This window comes from Chenopodium album, chromosome 1 (assembly GCF_948465745.1).
Source record: "Chenopodium album chromosome 1, dcCheAlbu1.1, whole genome shotgun sequence".
Taxonomy (NCBI): Eukaryota; Viridiplantae; Streptophyta; class Magnoliopsida; order Caryophyllales; family Amaranthaceae; genus Chenopodium; species Chenopodium album.
This window is the reverse complement of record NC_137834.1, coordinates 28,534,385-28,552,226: the sequence shown is the minus strand read 5'-3', so window position 1 is coordinate 28,552,226 and position 17,842 is coordinate 28,534,385. Positions and strand designations below refer to the sequence as shown.

Sequence of the window (17,842 nt, the reverse complement as noted above, 5' to 3'; positions counted from 1 at the left end):
CCCTCCTACCTTTTTAAAACTCAACTAACTTTGGTAACTCAAAAGCATCACCCGTCATTTTCTTGAACAACAATGGCAAGGTTATCATCACACATATGACCATTAATCCAAGTAATAACATAAGTGTTTTAAAGACTACAAATAATGGAATAATGAATATTGTATTTGTTTGATCAAAAGGAATATGCATGGTGTGACACGAGTTCGTCATTGACTTTGAAAATGAGTTCCGACGCAACCGGGGTGTACATTGTATTGTTGGTATTAGGAATAATGTTCAAATCCGGGTATCCGGATGTGCCGGTACCCACACTTTTGGGTAGGCAAATAACCAGCCCACGACCCGAAAAACTCCAGTACCCGGTTTTCGAATACCCGAATTTAGCGGGTCGGGTCATAGGCTACCCGAATTATAATGAGATAATCGAATTGTAAAGTAGTCTATTCCTAAAATGAGAAAAAGTGATAAATTTATGATAAATAATACAATAAAATATTTTTAAAAAACAAAAAAAAAATGAATTTGATTATTGGCTGAAGTTATATAATTAAAAATTTACAATTTAAAGAAGATAATAATACCACTAACATTTAAATTTGAAATTTACAAAAAAAAAAAAAAAGTGGATGCATTACAATTGTACAAATCATGCAGTGATATAACTCATCTAAGTCTTGTACTTTTTCCTTGCAACTCAAACAAATCATTCATCCAATAACCATTTGTCAAAGAAATTTAATCTTGCATAAAAATCATAAATTCCTATCTGGAAATTGTAAAGAGGAAAGTTGGGGAAGAAAAACCTTGAAATTTGATTGAGAAAAAAAGAATTAATACTTACCCTCTTCGAGGAGCGAGGAGTGAGAAAGTACATAGTATAGTAAAATAAACAACTGGTTAATGCTAGAGAGGAGAAATAAGAAGCTTGTTAGGGATAAGAACAAGGGGTGCAAAGAAACTAAGAGCGAGAAAATCTATTGAGTGGCGGCTGTGGGATTGAAAAAGAAGAAGAAAGTATTATTTACCTAGATAAGTGCAGAAATTTCCTGAAGAAAAAAAAAATTATCACGTAGTCGTGTACCCAAAAGTTGCATAGGCTAGCCCATGACCCGACCCGTAAACCTATGATTTTACTGGTCAGGTACTTGACCTGAAACTTTAGAAAAAAATTAGAAAATACTCGGCTGATTTGCTTTGAGTTAGCGGGTCAATAGGCCGGGTCAACTGGTGAAAATAATGGTATCCTTCGAACAACTGTATTATTCTGATAGAGGGTTAGGAATTATTAGGAAGCTAATTATTCAGTGAGGTCAAGTGATCAAAATGCCTAGTTGGAGGCCGCTTCAATCAGTAATATAAATGCATAATTAATATTACAGCTTAATCTTGATTAAACCCTTCGGGTCACACCTAATCATGTACCCAAACCAAAACGACAAATTAATTCGAAGGATTAAGTGAGTCAATAGAGATTTACGAACAAAGACGTCGGATTATGAGCTTAGAGCGTCGAAACCGAGTGTCATGCGTTGGGTCGATTCAATAAATCAAGAAGACGAGAAAATAAGTCAAACGACAAGTCAAGGTATATAGTCCTAGCTGAGCGAGGGCTAGGGTCAGTTTGATGTTGCCGCAAGCCTAGCATTCACTGGAAGCCTAGCAAGCCACATACGTGGGCTGGCTGGGGCTGCTGGTCGAGTGCATGATGCGCAAGCAAAAGACCAATAGCTAGCGCAAGAGTACAAGGCAGCTTTGAGGCCTAAAGCTTGGGGTGTGTGCCATGCACATGGGGTTGGTGGGTGTATGCTTTCTCTCCAAGGATGGGTTTGTGGTCCTTACCTTCTCCCTCCCTCATGTTGACACTTGTCATTTGACTATTGCATAACTAATTTAATTTAATTTTTCTCACTTTACCAACTACCCCACACTGAAAGATGATGTGAATTCTTGAGGAGATTTCCCTATAAATACCCATCATAGGGTATTGGGGTTTTCACTTGAGTTGGTGAACTTGAAGGGATCTCCAAAAGCGAGAATACCTTTTTTTCTAATACACTAAGTAATTTTGGTCTAGCCCCGACTTAGTTTCGGGGTAGGAGCCGGCTCGGTTCGGGTCGTGAGGGTGTGAGCCGTTGGAGGTTCGCGAATTTACGGGACTCTACGCTTTCAAGTCCGAGTTCTAAGTTAGAGCAAAGCATGCTACAAGGGTAATGATTATTTGTCTCTCTTCTTGTTAATCATGTGGTAATGTTTTTAATAGATGCTTAATCAATTTAATTTGTGTGCAGATTTTGGGCAGGTTTCCTTCCGCGTGGTGTTAGACATCACGAAACCCAACAACTGGGTCAAGTATTTTTGAACACCCCTAATCGGTATGTTCCCTAAGTGTAGGCGTCATTTGAAGCGTGCCTACGTAAGCATGTTATAAATATGCTTGACACTCATAGGAAATGGGAATTGACATTCTACGATTAGGGACAAGGAAAGTAAGGACAAAGAAAAGTAGGGAGCCGCCACCAAGATTTTAATGAACTTGTAAACCGTTCACGAATCATAAAAACGCAACCAGGCCATGATTAAGGGACAACGAAGGGGAACAATATTGACCCGTGAAGGTTACACCCCATTCATAATCCATGAGATTACTAACTCCATATAGTTCGGAACCACGTAAGGAGGATCGGAGATGATGGTACAAAGTGAGTCATGAAGTCACATTCGCCCGTATTGGCCTCTACTCGATTCTTATAGTGAAAAGTGATTCCTGCGACCTCAAAGGCACACAAACAAAGATTCAATTTGCTCCAATCTAAATTAAGCTAAATTGGTTGAATATTAATGCACATATAATTCTATAATATTAGTGATCACTTGATTAAACAACAAGATTAAAAAAGAACCTAAATCAATCTTCCAAAGTATCTTATTAGGCGTGATTTTCAACTACATATTCCCTTTAACATGAAATATCGTGATAAAAAATAAACAATAGAATAAACATCAACATTGGAAGCAATTTAACAATAATATCGTTAGTCAAATTAAATTATAATAATAACGATACTAGCAATAAAGAGTAAAAAAGAGTAATTAAATGAATTAACTACTCGCGTTCCATGTTTCGTTGAATTGCTACATCATGAATAAATTGTTTGTAACTTCAATAAATAATAAATCAAATTGAAAAATTAAATAAAAAAGTAGAGTTGATTTGGTCCAAACCCTCGGTTAATTCTACCTTTCACGCCTTGGTTAAAGTATAGAATTTTGGGTCAAGTATGGACTCCTTGGAGTGCTTAGGTGAAATATTGTGAGAGAATAGGGAGGCTAGTATTTAGGCGAAAGAAAGAGAAGAGAATGATTGTCAGTGCCCTGAAACTAAGGAAATCAGCCTCGTATTTATAGAGAAAATATGTGGGGTGAAGCACGGAACCCTAGAAGTGAAAAGACACCATATGAAAACACCGTGTCACGGTATGTGTGCCGCGACATGGCGCGGAGTATTGTGACACGGTGCAACATACCGTGCCCCAAGATAGGAGGTATCGACGTATATTCATCTCATTTGCTGGATATTGGCAAGGCATGAGCCTGCGACGATGGCCTTGAGTGAAGATGAACTGTGCCCCAAGATAGCAAGGTTGGTAAGAGACATCAGCAAAGCCACTACAACTTGCAGAGCTTTTCAGCCAATCCCAGGGGAATATGAGATTCATGAGGGTAAATCACAGTGCTCGCTTAGACCCTGTTTGGTTTAATGTAACACATTTTCAATTGAAAATTAAGTTTTATGGAAAATATATTTTCAAGGAAAAGCACAATTGCAAATTAGTTTTCCTTTGTTTGGTTGCATACAAGAAAAGTTCAAGAAAAATAAAAAATAGGAGTGGAAATGTAAGGATGAATGAGAGGGAAGTGAAAAAGGAGGTAAGGAGGAGAGAGGAAAATGTGGCTTCCCTTGTTTTTGGAAGGAAAATATTTTCCATCATTAAGGATGGAATTTTTCACCCTTAGGCCCCGCCTAGATTGAAGAGAATAGGTAGGGGGTTAATGATTAGGAGGGGATTTGTTAAGGGGTAGTAAGTTTAGAGGGGAAACTATTAAGGGGACTAGTTTACAGCAGGTTTGACATAAGGTATTCTATTACTAGGGAAGTTTATTCTTGTGTTCGGTATTATTCCTAATTTCACAATCATTTTTTTTCTTAAAAATTATTAAAATATGATTAATCCTAATAAAATCTCGAAAGCTAAATCTAATTACCAAACATGAAATTTATCCCAAATTATAAACTCAGTCAACACAAACATCCAACATTTTTATTTTCACCCATTTATCAACAAATCACATGAAAATACTTTTTGAAAACTTAGATGATTGAATATATACTACATTATAATCTTAAAATTCACCGTATAATTCTAGTCAAAAGAAAAGAGAGAGAGAGAGAGAACGCATTAATCGGGGGCCATGGATATATATATAAAAAAAAAAAAAAAAAAAAAAAAAAAAAAAAAAAAGAAGAAGAAGAAGAAGAGAAAGTTGAAATTCGAAATTGAAAAAAAATAGAAAAAACGAAAGGTAAAAATTGCAATAAAAAAATTAAATAATTTATAACCGTAAATTAACATAAAAATTGCAATAAATATATAATAACAGAAATCGAAATCAACAAATTATTGAAGAAAAAAAATATCATAATTCATACCAGATCTAAAAGCAAATTCGAATTTAGGTCGCAATTTCATGGCCATGGATGGAACTATGGAAGAAGAAAAAAAATCTGGGAAGAAGAGAGAGACAACATTTTTCTACAGGGTAATTGATAGTCTAGGAGGGGCCTGGGTAATATATTACCCTCATTGGAGGGGTAGTTTTCTCGGGCCCAATATAATAAACTTAATCCAGGCAAAGAATAAAAGCCCATAATTACTTACCCTTTAATTTTTACACTCCATTTCCCTCAATCCAGGCGGGGCCTTAGAAAATTTGTTTTCCACCCCATAACAAACCAAACAAAGGAAAATGGGAAAAAAAAATGGAAAATCATTTTTCATGAAAACCTTTTACATCAGATCAAACAAGGCCTTAGCCTAAATAATAAGATTTGCTCATATGGAGCTTGACAATTGTCCTAGCATACCTTGCAGACATGCTATTTGGGCAATGACTCATGCTAAAGTTGACCTTCACAAATATGACAGTTCTTGGTATTATGCATAAACCTACAAAAAAGTATATAGTAATTGTAACACACATATCCCTGATCTTAGTCAATGGGCTGAATCTGCTGCTGAGAACGCTCATCATGTTCACCCACCAAAGATGAAAAGGGGGGTTGGTAGACCTAGCAAAAACAGGAAAAGGGAAGAAGGAGAGGACTAGCTAGGCAAAAGATCAAGAATTGTGAGATGCTCTAGCTGTGGTGGTTTTGGACACAACAAAAAAACTTGCAAAGGAAGGCTGGCTGGAAAAGAGCTAAGGGCTAGACAAGCACTTGTGATACAAAACCCAAGAGTGAGAGATCAGACAAATGATGCAAAAGAAGCAAGAGCAAAATCAAAGGGTGAAGGGTCTGGTGCAATAGAGCTCACAACCTTAACACTATCAAGTTAGCCTCAAGATCTGTCACAATCCCAGAGCTGAGACAAAGATGTAATTCTGATAGATGCAGAAGTTTTTTAGTCATTTTTGAACAACATAAACCTAAGTTTAATGCTGTTGTAGGGAATATTTCAAGCATTATCCCAAACTTGAACCCCACTGTGATCATACACTTAAGTATGGTGGCGTCCAAATGGAAGGAATCTAGAGAAAAAGAGACGCCAACAAGTTTTAGGAACTTGTAACCCGTTCACAAGGTGAAGGTTACACCCCTTAACGATCCAGGAGATCGTTAACTCCAATAGGTCTGGAACCAAGATTGGAAGTTCGAGGATGAAGGTACAAATTCAATCTAAAAGAGAAAGAACCTGCCCTAATAATAGGCCTCTACTTTATTCTACTCGTATTCATGTGCGCTTTCTGACTAACATGCAATTAATAGGTTTACCCTAAACCTGTTTATCTATGTTGGTTGAATATTAATGCACAAATAAATCAATTATTGGCGATTGCTTGAATTATAATCAAATTAACCTAAAAAGGATTATTAATTATCTTATTAAGCGTGATTACAAGTACAAATTCCCTTTAAACATGCATAAAAGGCATGATCAAGCAATAACAATAAATATATATCAACATAATAATCATCATAATAACAATCATAATCAATAGTGGAAAAAAGGCCATCTGTAACGGGCAAAAACTGCCCATCCGTAACGGGCAGTGGCCGTTACGGATGGCTTATCTTATTCGTAACGGGCACCGTCCGTTAGGAATAATAGGTTATTTGTAACGGGCACCTGAAAAGCCCATTACGAATAACCCATTATTCGTAACGGGCAACATAAATGCCCGTTACGAATAACCCCGTTATTTGTAATGGCTTTTCAGGTGCCCGTTACAAATAATAAGGTTATTTGTAACGGACAACTTCTGCCCGTTACGAATACTGTGAGATCTAATTAAAAAAAAAACAGCTCATGCTGGAAAGCTAGCTGGCACAATTATTTTATCAATTAATATATATATATATATATATATATATATATATATATATATATATATATATATATATATATATATATATATTATACAAGTATAGTATACAGTAAATAGTTAACGAATAATTTTTTCAAAAAAAAAAACGAATAATATACAATCAGCAAAAGCTGCTTTAATTATTTCCTAATAACTAAAACTAAAACAAAGATTACATAATAACGGGAAAAAGGTTCTTGTGGCTTCCTCCGTCGCCACCAATCAAGGGAAATTGCAGGAGCTGCAAATAGTAAAGCGGCACCTGCAGCACCATCTCCAACAATAGCTCTAGTGGCACTATTGGCAACTGAAAAGGCATTTGGAAGATGCATCAAACACTGAATCATATACTGGACAACATATTCTAACAATAAATATAATCTAAAACATATTCTAAGTAGACTCGCAAAAAAAAGAACAATAGAAAACAAATTAACATACTCTAAGTAGACTCACAAAAAAAGAACAACAGAAAACAAATTAACATATATGCAAAATTAACCCAACAGGATCCATCAGTAATCTAAGTAACCCAACATAGCAGCACTCTTGTAATTACATAGAAAAAGGTGGGAAGATCATAAGAAATGCTCAAATGATAGTTAGTGCACCTTAGCCACCGATAGTGGAAGCAAAGCAGATCCACCCTCAAATATACAAGCAATTGGAACCTAATGTCTGCATAAGAAAGAGGCAAATTTTATAAACTACCATACAATTGTTCAAGATGGAGCTTCTCAATCATCAAAAAAGAATAAGTAGAGGAATTAATTATTACAATATTGCTTATATCTGTGAAAGGGATATCAAGAAGAGACAAAGAGCTCTGAGCATCGTCAAGGACTCCAATATATGATCTACCTTTCAACCTAAAACACAATACCAAGAACTAAAAGCATTATTTTTCAAAAAGACAAGATAGTCAAACCCAAAGACAATCATACAATTCTTGGTAAAAAGTGAAACACAACAATCAAACAAAGTTACAAAGGTTTAAAGAGTTTATTGCTTTTTACATTTGTTGCAAGAAAGTATACTCTAAATTTCCAACAGAACAATGTTGTTATAGAGGATAGACATGAATTAATGAGCATAGTCAAGCTACCACCGAGAGTTATAGCCTAAGCCCTTATTTATTTATCTTTGTAACCCTTTTGCTAGTTCAATAAAAAAGACTCAAGCTTCCTTATTTATTTTACAATCAGTTTACAAAATTCACAGCAGCAACATCAGTCTCACATCCAATTCTATCAATTAAATTAAGCTAACAATCAAGGAAAAAGACTTGTCATACTGTAACTCAAACAATATACAGATAGATCAATGGCTGAAAATCAATCTATAGACTTACTGCACTACATGGAATAGCAGCAACACTAACTCCATACTCACACATATAGCCACAAATAATCTTATATGTAAACACCAAACCTCATTCTAACAATCACTTCTAGCTGATTACTATGACTTGAGCAAGCAGACCTCGAAAGGATAAGAGAATGCATATAAAAAAATTGTTTAAACCCATTAACAGAAAAACTAAACAATAACAGGACAACATTAATTAATTGATAAAAAAATCAGCTAAAAAGTCACAGATTCAAGAAACTAGCAACTAAATTACCAAATTATAGAAAACAGCAAGTCCGCAAGAAAGTAAGTAATGAATTCAGAATATGAAATGAATAGAAAGAGAGAGAACCTTCCAGATTGTAGAGCGGATGGCGGGAGTATCAGGAAGACCCATGGATGCTAACCTTACTCAAATCATTGGTTACATACGAGCTTTAGATAACACCCTACACAGAAATGAGATAACACCCTTTAATCACACGAAAATTAATTGATAAAATTAGAAATAATAAATCTGAAGCAATCTTGATGAAGGTGTTTTGTTTATGTAACCTTGCTCAAATCATTGGTTACATACGAGCTTTAGATTCATTGCAATGGGTGAACCAGAGTATGTATTACCCAATATACAAAGCACTAGCATGATACCATATATATTCTCCCCTTCTATTTTCTTTTTCTGTCTTCACCTTCTCCTGTCACCTACTCTGACATAAACCTTATGGTGGCCTCCTCTCATTGATCTTGAAAGCACCACCATTACAACCAAGCAGTAAATGCAATTTTCTATCTTCCTGCACATTTGTTCAAGCCATAAATCTTAATATATGTAATGTCATTACTAATAAACACATGAGACAGACATATATAAAGCAATAAACATACATATATAAAGCAACAACAGTCACTGACCCAATGTAATATTTCAGCAGAATTTATATGCACAAACTGAAATTCAATCACTTTACATATTCCTAAAATTAATATTCGTTCAAAAATAAATTGATTGAATATTGTATCAGATAAAGAAGGTTTATAATTATTTGTGTATATTATGCATCAGATAAGACATTACCAAGGGTTTCAAAAAAAAGAAGACATCACTAAGGAATAAAGAATCTAATATTTAGATCCATATGACTCCAAAATCACGCAAGATTGAAGTGTAAGTTGAACCATTTGACAATTCAGCCATGAAACAATAGTATAGTATAATGAAACCAAGCCAATTCTTCTAATTTGTAATAAAATCCAGAAACGTGTAGTAGTAAAGTAATTAAAAGTAAATCATCCGACAAAAATAGTTGACAAATTGTAGTACAATTACACAAAATCTGTAAGCGAAAAAATCAAAACCACAATTAAGTAGATGCGATCTTGAGATAATAATAATAATGTATGATAAAATAACAATGAATTAATGGAACATAAAATGAAAAAATAAATTACATGGATCGGTGCAGCAAAAAAAATTACATAAGAAATTCTAGCAGCAAAATTGATTGTTATCATCTATAATAAATTGAGCAATATTCAATAATTCACCTCAAAATAACCCGAATTCGACCATAATGACTTGAAAAATTGATATTCAACGGTTAATATATGAAAAGAAAAAAGAATTTACCTCTGATTTTGTTTCAATAACGAGTTAAAGCTCAAAAGCTTCTACAATGGAGCTTCGACGGAGGTGAATTACTCAAGATTCAGCATCATGGATTTGAATCGGATTTCAGAGATTACCAAAGAAATCATACTCGAAACGTCGATTTTCGAACAATTGGTCCGAATAAGTTGACAGAAATTCACAATTTAGATCTAAATAACGAAGATCTGCAATTTAAAGTTGTAGATTTAGGAGATAGAGAGACCGAAAGAGAGATATGAGAGAGAGAGAGAGAGAGAGAGAGAGGGGGGGGGGGGAAGAAAAACGGCTGACTAATTTCTCAAAACCCTAATGTAGTGCTAACACGTGATGGAATTGTAACGGACTTGATTTGGCCGTTACGACTAGAGCAATAATTGTAACGGACAAATTTCTGCCCGTTACGAATACTGTTTATTTGTAACGGCCAAATTTTCGCCCGTTACAAATATTATTTATTTGTATCAGACCTTTATATTGTCCGTTACGAATCATCTATTTGTAACGGATTTAATTATGCCCGTTACAAATGAGGCGTTACAAATGAACTTTTTTCCACTAGTGAATCATAATTAAAATAATCATGTTAAAGCATAATATTGATAGCAAGATCCTAGGCATGATACTAACAAGATTATTAACAAACCCTAGCATGTCACTAAACATCAAAGATTAAAGCTTTAGCCCTAACATGATACTAACATGCTATTAAGAAAGAAAATAGGAAGCATCATAGAAATCATAATTGATATAAAAAACTTAATTGTTACCCTAAACATGATACTAGGAAGCAAAATAACAATATAAACATGATTTCTATATCAAAATATCAGTTAAACAATTAGAGTACTTACTTCGATGCCTCGTACCTCTTTCTAATAACAAAATACACGCGTTAGTAACTTCAAGGAAAATAATAAAATTAAAGAATTAAATTAAATAATTGAAATAGAGATTTGGAATCAAACCCTCAGAAATATCAAACCTTTCACGTTTAGGGCGAAAGCAACTTCGAACTTGGCTAGGTGTGTCTAGTGCTAATGTATGAGGAATTGTGTTTGTAAAAGGCTAGGCTAGAAAGAGGGCGAGAGAGAATAAGCTTTAGCTTAGAGAGAGAAGAATTAGAGAATTCTGGTTATCGAAAAACGGAGGTCCAGGGACCCTATTTATAAGAAAATAGTCCGGAATTGATAGAAAAGAATTAGGGTTCGAAAAGGAATAAAACACCTCTCTGTCGCCAACAACAGGGCTTGTCGCTAGGCGCTGCACTACAGTGCTAGGCGACGAACCTGTCGTTTGGCGATGCAGGAGGTTCTCAACACGTTTTCAACGCGGAATCCACTTCTTGATGAAATCGAGTCGTAAAATCCGTGTTAGGGGTAAAATTGTATTTTCATATAAAACACTTCCTTTGTTCCAAATAAAACTCATATAACATAATTATCAATCCTAATCCTATTAGGATTTAAAAGAACCTTTTAGAAGATTAAAGAAGACTATAATCAATCCTAATAGCTTTAGGAATGATAATTAATAATACACCCTCCTCTAGATCATTGGGCCGCATATAAGAACCAAACCGGGCCCAGTTTAGTATTTTGGTCATAACTTCCTCATTATTCATCGGAATTGGGCTTATAATATATCTTTGGAAATTAAGCTCTGTTCGAGCCCCATCCAACTACACCATTTTTGGACCCTTGTCATGGACCAAACTAAACCGGATTGGCTATTTTCATAAAATAGAGCAGGTTTTTGAAAACAGAAAGAAAGTTTTTTAGTAAAAACTAACCACAACATTAGACTTTCCACACTTTCACTCCATTCGATAATTATTCGACACAAAAGGTATTCATCATTGGGTTTGATTTTGGGGAGACACAAATGGGTGTCTACAACTGTTTATACAATAAACTTGTTAAGATTTGCTTTGTTGAAACAATTACTCTTGTTGGGAACTTGGTTCAGGTTTTTTATTCGGTTTGTCTTACTTTTGATGTAACCCATGATACAATATGCTTTGGCTGCAGTGATATGCTATATATGCCTTTTGCCTATGTCACTTCATCTTATCCTTATTTTTTTTGTTAGTAAGTGTTCATAATTAAAGAAATAGGGGAGTATAACATAAAGCAAACACTTTTATTTATATCATTTCAAATTACATCTGAAGACTGAGTTCTCATTGCCACACACCCACACTTAGCTTGAAATGCATCGATTTCAAAACTACAACCAATAACACCAAATACATAACAACAACAATCTTAACAACCATATGAACATAATAAGCAAAATCATCTGTCTTCTTCATGAACTCATTGAATTCTGCCCTTAATAGTTGAACATATGCTGCTTTTGACAGATCACCAGGTCTGCCACCAACCTCCCTTACAATGTGTTCATTAGTAAACCAAAAGAACAAATCACTGAGCCTGCACTTATAATAGGGCCTTCCAAGATTAGCTGCTGAGTTTGAGAACCTTATGTCTGCAGATCTTGGAGGATTACAGTTGCAGTTAATGGTTTTACCCACACACCTCTAGTATTTCTGTTGCTTAAAATTGATCTTGTGCCAAGAGAGGAAGCCATTGCAAATTTGAACTTAAAAGTGAGAAAGCAAAAACAAAAAACAAAAAACAAAAAAAAAACAAAAAAAAAAAAAAAAAACAAAACAAAACAAAACGAAAGAGAAAGAGAAAGAGATTGTAAAACAAAGTATGGAGAAGAGCATGTATTTATAAGGATTAATGTAGTGGGAATTGAATTTTTTTATTTTATTTTTTGTTCAGAAAATAAGGAGGGAAATGTTGGAGGGAAAGGTTGGAGGGAGATTAAATGGGAGGGCATTGAGGTCTTTTCCTTTTTTTTTAATTGAAACGTTTTAGATTAACTAACTAAATGTTTATTGAACGTTTTAGTTATTGTAGTAATTAGGTGCTAATTATGAGTGTACCGCTGATAATGCAAATTTAATTAGATGTATCAAAGATAAAAGCCAGGAGTTGGAGTGTACTAGTGATAATTACTGTAGACACCTAAAAATGTCTCCCCAAAACCAAACCCGATGATGAACAACCTTTCACCGCCACTATTGGTCGGGTTCAGTATTTAATCCCGAGAGTGCTTAAAAAAGTCGTATTTGATTAAATTCATATTTTTGAACGGTCCATGGATTAGTCTTGATGTTTGGTAAAAGCATAGTTTTAATTTCAGCCCAAATTTATTATTTAATTTTAGCCCAAACCTTTTTTTTATTTATTGTTTTATTATTTATTTTTGGCCCAAACCTTTTATTTATTTTATTTAATTATTTTCTTATTTTAGCTCAAATAATAATAAATCAGAAAAAGGCCCGAAGTTATCAATCGGCACTTAAAATGCTGAACGAAATTAGGGTTAAAAACGTATTTAGACGGAAAAACGGGCTGGGAATTCCCGCGCCACGGCAGGTACCCACCGTGTCACGGGAATCATTCCCGTCTGACGGTGGGATTTCCCGTGACACGGGAGATCTGCCGTGACACGGGAATTTCCGTGTCTTTTCCGCGTAAACCCTTAACGCATTTTCTTCCCCGTTTACTGAAAATTTCCCGCGTCACACTAAAAATGCACCGTGTCACGGAAATGTTTCCCATCTGACGGTGGGATTTCCCGTGTCACGATACAGTTTTCTGTGTCGCGGGATACTTTTTTAGGGTTTTTATCATTTTAGGGTTCCGTGTGCTCCCTCAGCACATTTTCTCTATAAATACCCCCTCATTTTTGATGTACGGGGCATCAATTAATTCTCTAGTTGATTTTTCTCTCTTCTATGCTTTAGCCTAAACACTAGTCTACCCTTCTTATTTAAAAATTCCTTCTTCAAGTACTCCAAGGAGTCCATACTTTACTCGTGGTTCTGTCCTTAAGCCAAGGCGTGAAAGGTAGAACTGTTTGAGGGTTTGGCCCCAAATCAACTCTACTTTATTTAATTTAATTTAATTGTTGTTTTATTATTATTTCCTTGAAGTTACTAACTCGTTTATTATTTTGTAGTTGCAAACAAACAGAATCAAATTAAGGATTATGTTCCTTTTATTTCTATTATTTTTCTAACGATTTTATATTGTTGGAATTATGGCTAAATTGCTTCCAATATTAATGTTTATTCTATTATTGTTATTATGATCACCATATTGCATGTTTAAAGGGAATATGTAATTGAAAATCACGCCTAATAAGATAATTTGGACAACCGGTTTAGGTTCCTTTTTAATCTTGTTATTAAATCAAGTGATTACAATATTTTATAATTATGTGTTGCATTAATATTCAACCAATTTAGCTTAATAATAGTTTGGAGCAAATTGAATATTTTGTTTGTATGCCTTTGAGATCGCAGGAATCACTTTTCACTATAAGAATCGAGTAGAGGCCAATACGGGCGAATGTGACTCCATGACTCACTTTGTACCATCATCCCCGATCCTCCTTTCGTGGTTCCGAACCATATGGAGTTAGTAATCTCATGGATTATGAATGGGGTGTAACCTTCACGGGTCAATCGTTGTTGCCTTTCGTTGTCCCTTATCGTGGTTGCCTTTTATGATCCGTGAACGGTTTACAAGTTCCTTAAAAACTTGTTGGCGGCTCCCTACTTTCCTTGTCCCTAATCGTATACATCAATTCCCACTTCCTAAGAGTGCCAAGCATATTCACAACATGCTTTAACGTAGGCGCACTTCGAGCGACGCCTACAATTTGGCGACTCCACTAGGGAGGATTCTTGGTTATTTATCGATTTGAGTGATGGGTATTTAATTAAGATGAGTGGATGAGACTTGAAAGATTCTTGAAAAAAATATTCTAGTGATTAATTTGGCATTTTTGCATATGCATAGACGTTTTAACGTCGCATTTAGGCCTGTCCCTTAGGAAAAATTGAATAACTTGGTTACGTACGAAGGAAAACAGGGCACTTGTCAGATCTTCTGACTGTCGTGCCACGGCAAAATCTGCCGTGTCACGGTACAGTGCACCGTCTGACGGTGCACAGTACCGTGGCGCGGGAATTTTTGCCGTGTCACGGCAGTCCTAAAATCAGTCCGGTGGCTTATTTTCTCTTCTCACAGTCAACTTCCTTCGATTTTTCTGAAAAAACGTATGTGTTCTACATGCGTCTTAGCCCCGGGGATTTAAGCTCTATCAACCCAAAAACGCTCATGGCAATAAGGGTTCATCCGAGTTATTAAATCCACCCAAACCATGGAGTCGAGTTCGATTTCATCACGAACTCGTGGAGCCGCCCGTTGGCATACACCCTCAAGGAAGGCTGCCTTGCTAACGCGTCCAAACTCTTAACCATGGTACCCTTTGGACACCCAAAGCTTGACCAATAGTTGAACATAGATCTTGACTCTAGGTTGCGAACTTTTTTACATCATCATGCCTAAATGCTACATGGTTGTTTGGTGCTAACCCTGATGTGTTTACTCTTTTGTTTAACCCATGACCGAGGGTTTTAATTCTCACATAGTAATTAGTACGGACCTAAAATCGATTAAAATCTGGAAAAATCACAAAACTGACCTGGAATTGCGCACTGTGTCACGACATGTTCTGTCGCGCCACGGTGAACAGTGCCGTGACACGGGTCTTTCTACCGTCTGACGGTAGACTGCACCGTGTCACGACAGTCAGCACTGTGACACGGTGCCCAGGAAAAGTGTCCTGTCAGTATTTTTTCGGTTTTTGTGCGTACGTATGTGGTAGATGTGTCCAGTTTGGTGTCATGTCTAGCTGTACGGTCAAAACACGCGTCCATAACCCCACTTAATCACTCACATATCGCGTTCACACACTTTTTTTTTCCTTAGTCGTACACCACTTTTTGACCGTATTTTAGGGTAGTCTTGTTTTTTGTGTCGTTTTTTTCGGAGTAAGTCGGATAGTATCCTCCCATTTTTTTAAAAAAATAAACAAATAGAATTTCAAAATTATAAATTTTTTTAAAAATTCATTTTTTTTTTATTCGAATGGGTTAAGGTTAAATTTGGTCATTAAAGGTGTGTTTGTTTCGGTGTCACAGCACTTGGTCAAGAAGCAGGGGTAGATTGTTACGGTTCGAGTCAATACCTCAAAAACCTCTTATACCAAAGAGGCGTACAAGGAAACCACCACAATCATCTCCATAAGATCCATCTCCAGTCTACTTTCAACCAATGGCTACTAAGGAAGACATCGAGAACATCAACAAGACAATTGAAATGTTGTCTAACATGATGCAGACTCTCACCACTAGAGTCAACACAGTAGAGCAAGACAATCAAAACAATGTCACTACCGCTGCAATGGACAAGATTAAGGAACAAATGAGCAAGATTTCTGAAGAATTCACTTATGTAGAACAGCCTGTCACCTCTTCGTCCATAAGGGACAAGCTTCCTGAGAAGTTTTCCACTGCTGACATCCCCAAATTCAAGCCTACTGATAATCCGCTTTTCCATTTGAAGGCTTTTTCTGCAACTATGGCTCTTAAGGGAGTAGATGTGACACTCTTCCCTACAGTGTTCCCTCTTTCCTTGGAGCATGCCTGTCAACAATGGTTCTACTCTTTGGAATCCAAACATGTCGCGACCTGGGAGGATGTTGCTAAAAGCTTTATGAATCGTTACAAGTGTAACATTCAGGACAAGTCTTCTGAACGTGAACTCTCCATTCTCAAACAGAAAGAGAATGAAGGCTTCACCACTTACTTAAGCAGGTGGAGGGAAACAGCCACGCTCTTGGTGGATCCCCCCAAGGAAAAAGAGATGGTTCGCTTGTTCATTGCCAATATGACTCATAAGTACAAGCAACACTTGAAGTTTCTGCCTCTGAGTACCTTTGAAGCTGTATACGATATTAGAATCAATATCGAGGATGAACTAATGAAGATTGCTGGTAGCAACAGTAATAACAGCACTTGGAAAAACAAGAAGAACGACACTCCTTCTTCTTCGTCTTCTAAGCCCAATAATGCTACCAACAATATCAATATCAATGGTGTGTTGGCCCTTAATGCTCCTCCTCAAAGATTCCAAAGGCAAAGGAGGGTTTACACGCCTTTGGGAATGACTTATGATGCTACTTTTGACCGTTTGCATGGTCAAGGATTGATTATGCCAATTGGACCATTTCCAGAACCTCGACCAGAGAATAGGACCGCTAGCTATGACCCCAATGCTTATTGCAAGTTTCATCAAGGCAAGGGTCATAATACTGCGAAGTGTTGGAGGTTGAAGGATGCAATCCAAGACCTAATTGATGCTAATCAACTTCTTGTCCCTCCATGGGGCAAGAAGCCTAACATTCAAACAGGTCCTCTTTCTGATGCTTTGGCTATCATGGGAGATGAAGTCTCCTTTGATCCGTCAATACTCATTCAACCAGTGAATGAACCTCTGCCGGAAGTTGTATTTGTCTCGAGTTCTGAATAAGTGAATGGAATTTGGGATAGTGACGATGAAGACGTCTATCTCAAGGATATAGCCTGTTCATCTCTTGGCACAAGTGAAGATGTTTGGGGGGACTTTGAGGTCAAGGTTCTCACCAGAAGTGGACGGTTGCAACAACCTAGTCCACCTCCACCTCCACCACAATCACATCCGATAGTTGATCCCATCGACCCTGTGAACAACAATGTGGTCAAACAATTGCAAAAGACCAAGGTGGAGATGAATGCATGGAAGCTTTTGGCCACCTCCCACGAGCATCGAAAGGCTGTGATGAATGCTCTGGTGAAAATAGGAGTTGATGATGACATGACTCCTCAAGGACTGGTCAACTTTCTCACTACTGAATTGCCAAGTACTAGCAATCTGATTTCGTTTTCTGACAAGGATCTGCCCCCGGAAGGGGATCAACATAATAAGGCCTTACACCTCACTGTGGTGTGTAGGCAGATGAACGTTCCTATGATCCTGGTTGATAACGGCTCTGCAATCAATGTATGCCACTCCGCACTACAAAGAAGTTGGGCATAAAGAATGAAGAACTGACTCCCTCTACTCAAGGAATTCGAGCTTATGATAATACTCGCCGTCAAGCCGTGGGTACTATCATACTCAACATAGCTACTGGGGCCATTGAACGTCGCACCAAATTTCAGGTGGTGGACATTAAGGCCTCTTTCAATCTGTTGTTAGGACGCCCTTAGCTTCACGATCTAAAGGCGA

General features: G+C 36.5%; 1 long non-coding RNA gene across 2 annotated transcripts; it reads right to left on the bottom strand.

Annotated features, from left to right (window-relative positions):
• Positions 1-6,757: 6,757 nt before the first annotated feature.
• LOC145577954 (uncharacterized) lies at positions 6,758-9,905 on the bottom strand. 2 transcript variants are annotated; one of them, XR_014098843.1, is made up of 6 exons: positions 9,627-9,905; positions 8,552-8,793; positions 8,349-8,445; positions 7,425-7,515; positions 7,258-7,324; positions 6,758-6,953 (listed from the first exon to the last, which is right to left on the bottom strand). It is a non-coding gene; the product is annotated as an uncharacterized LOC145577954 (long non-coding RNA). The 2 variants fall into 2 exon arrangements; XR_014098842.1 differs by lacking the exon at positions 7,425-7,515.
• Positions 9,906-17,842: the final 7,937 nt, after the last annotated feature.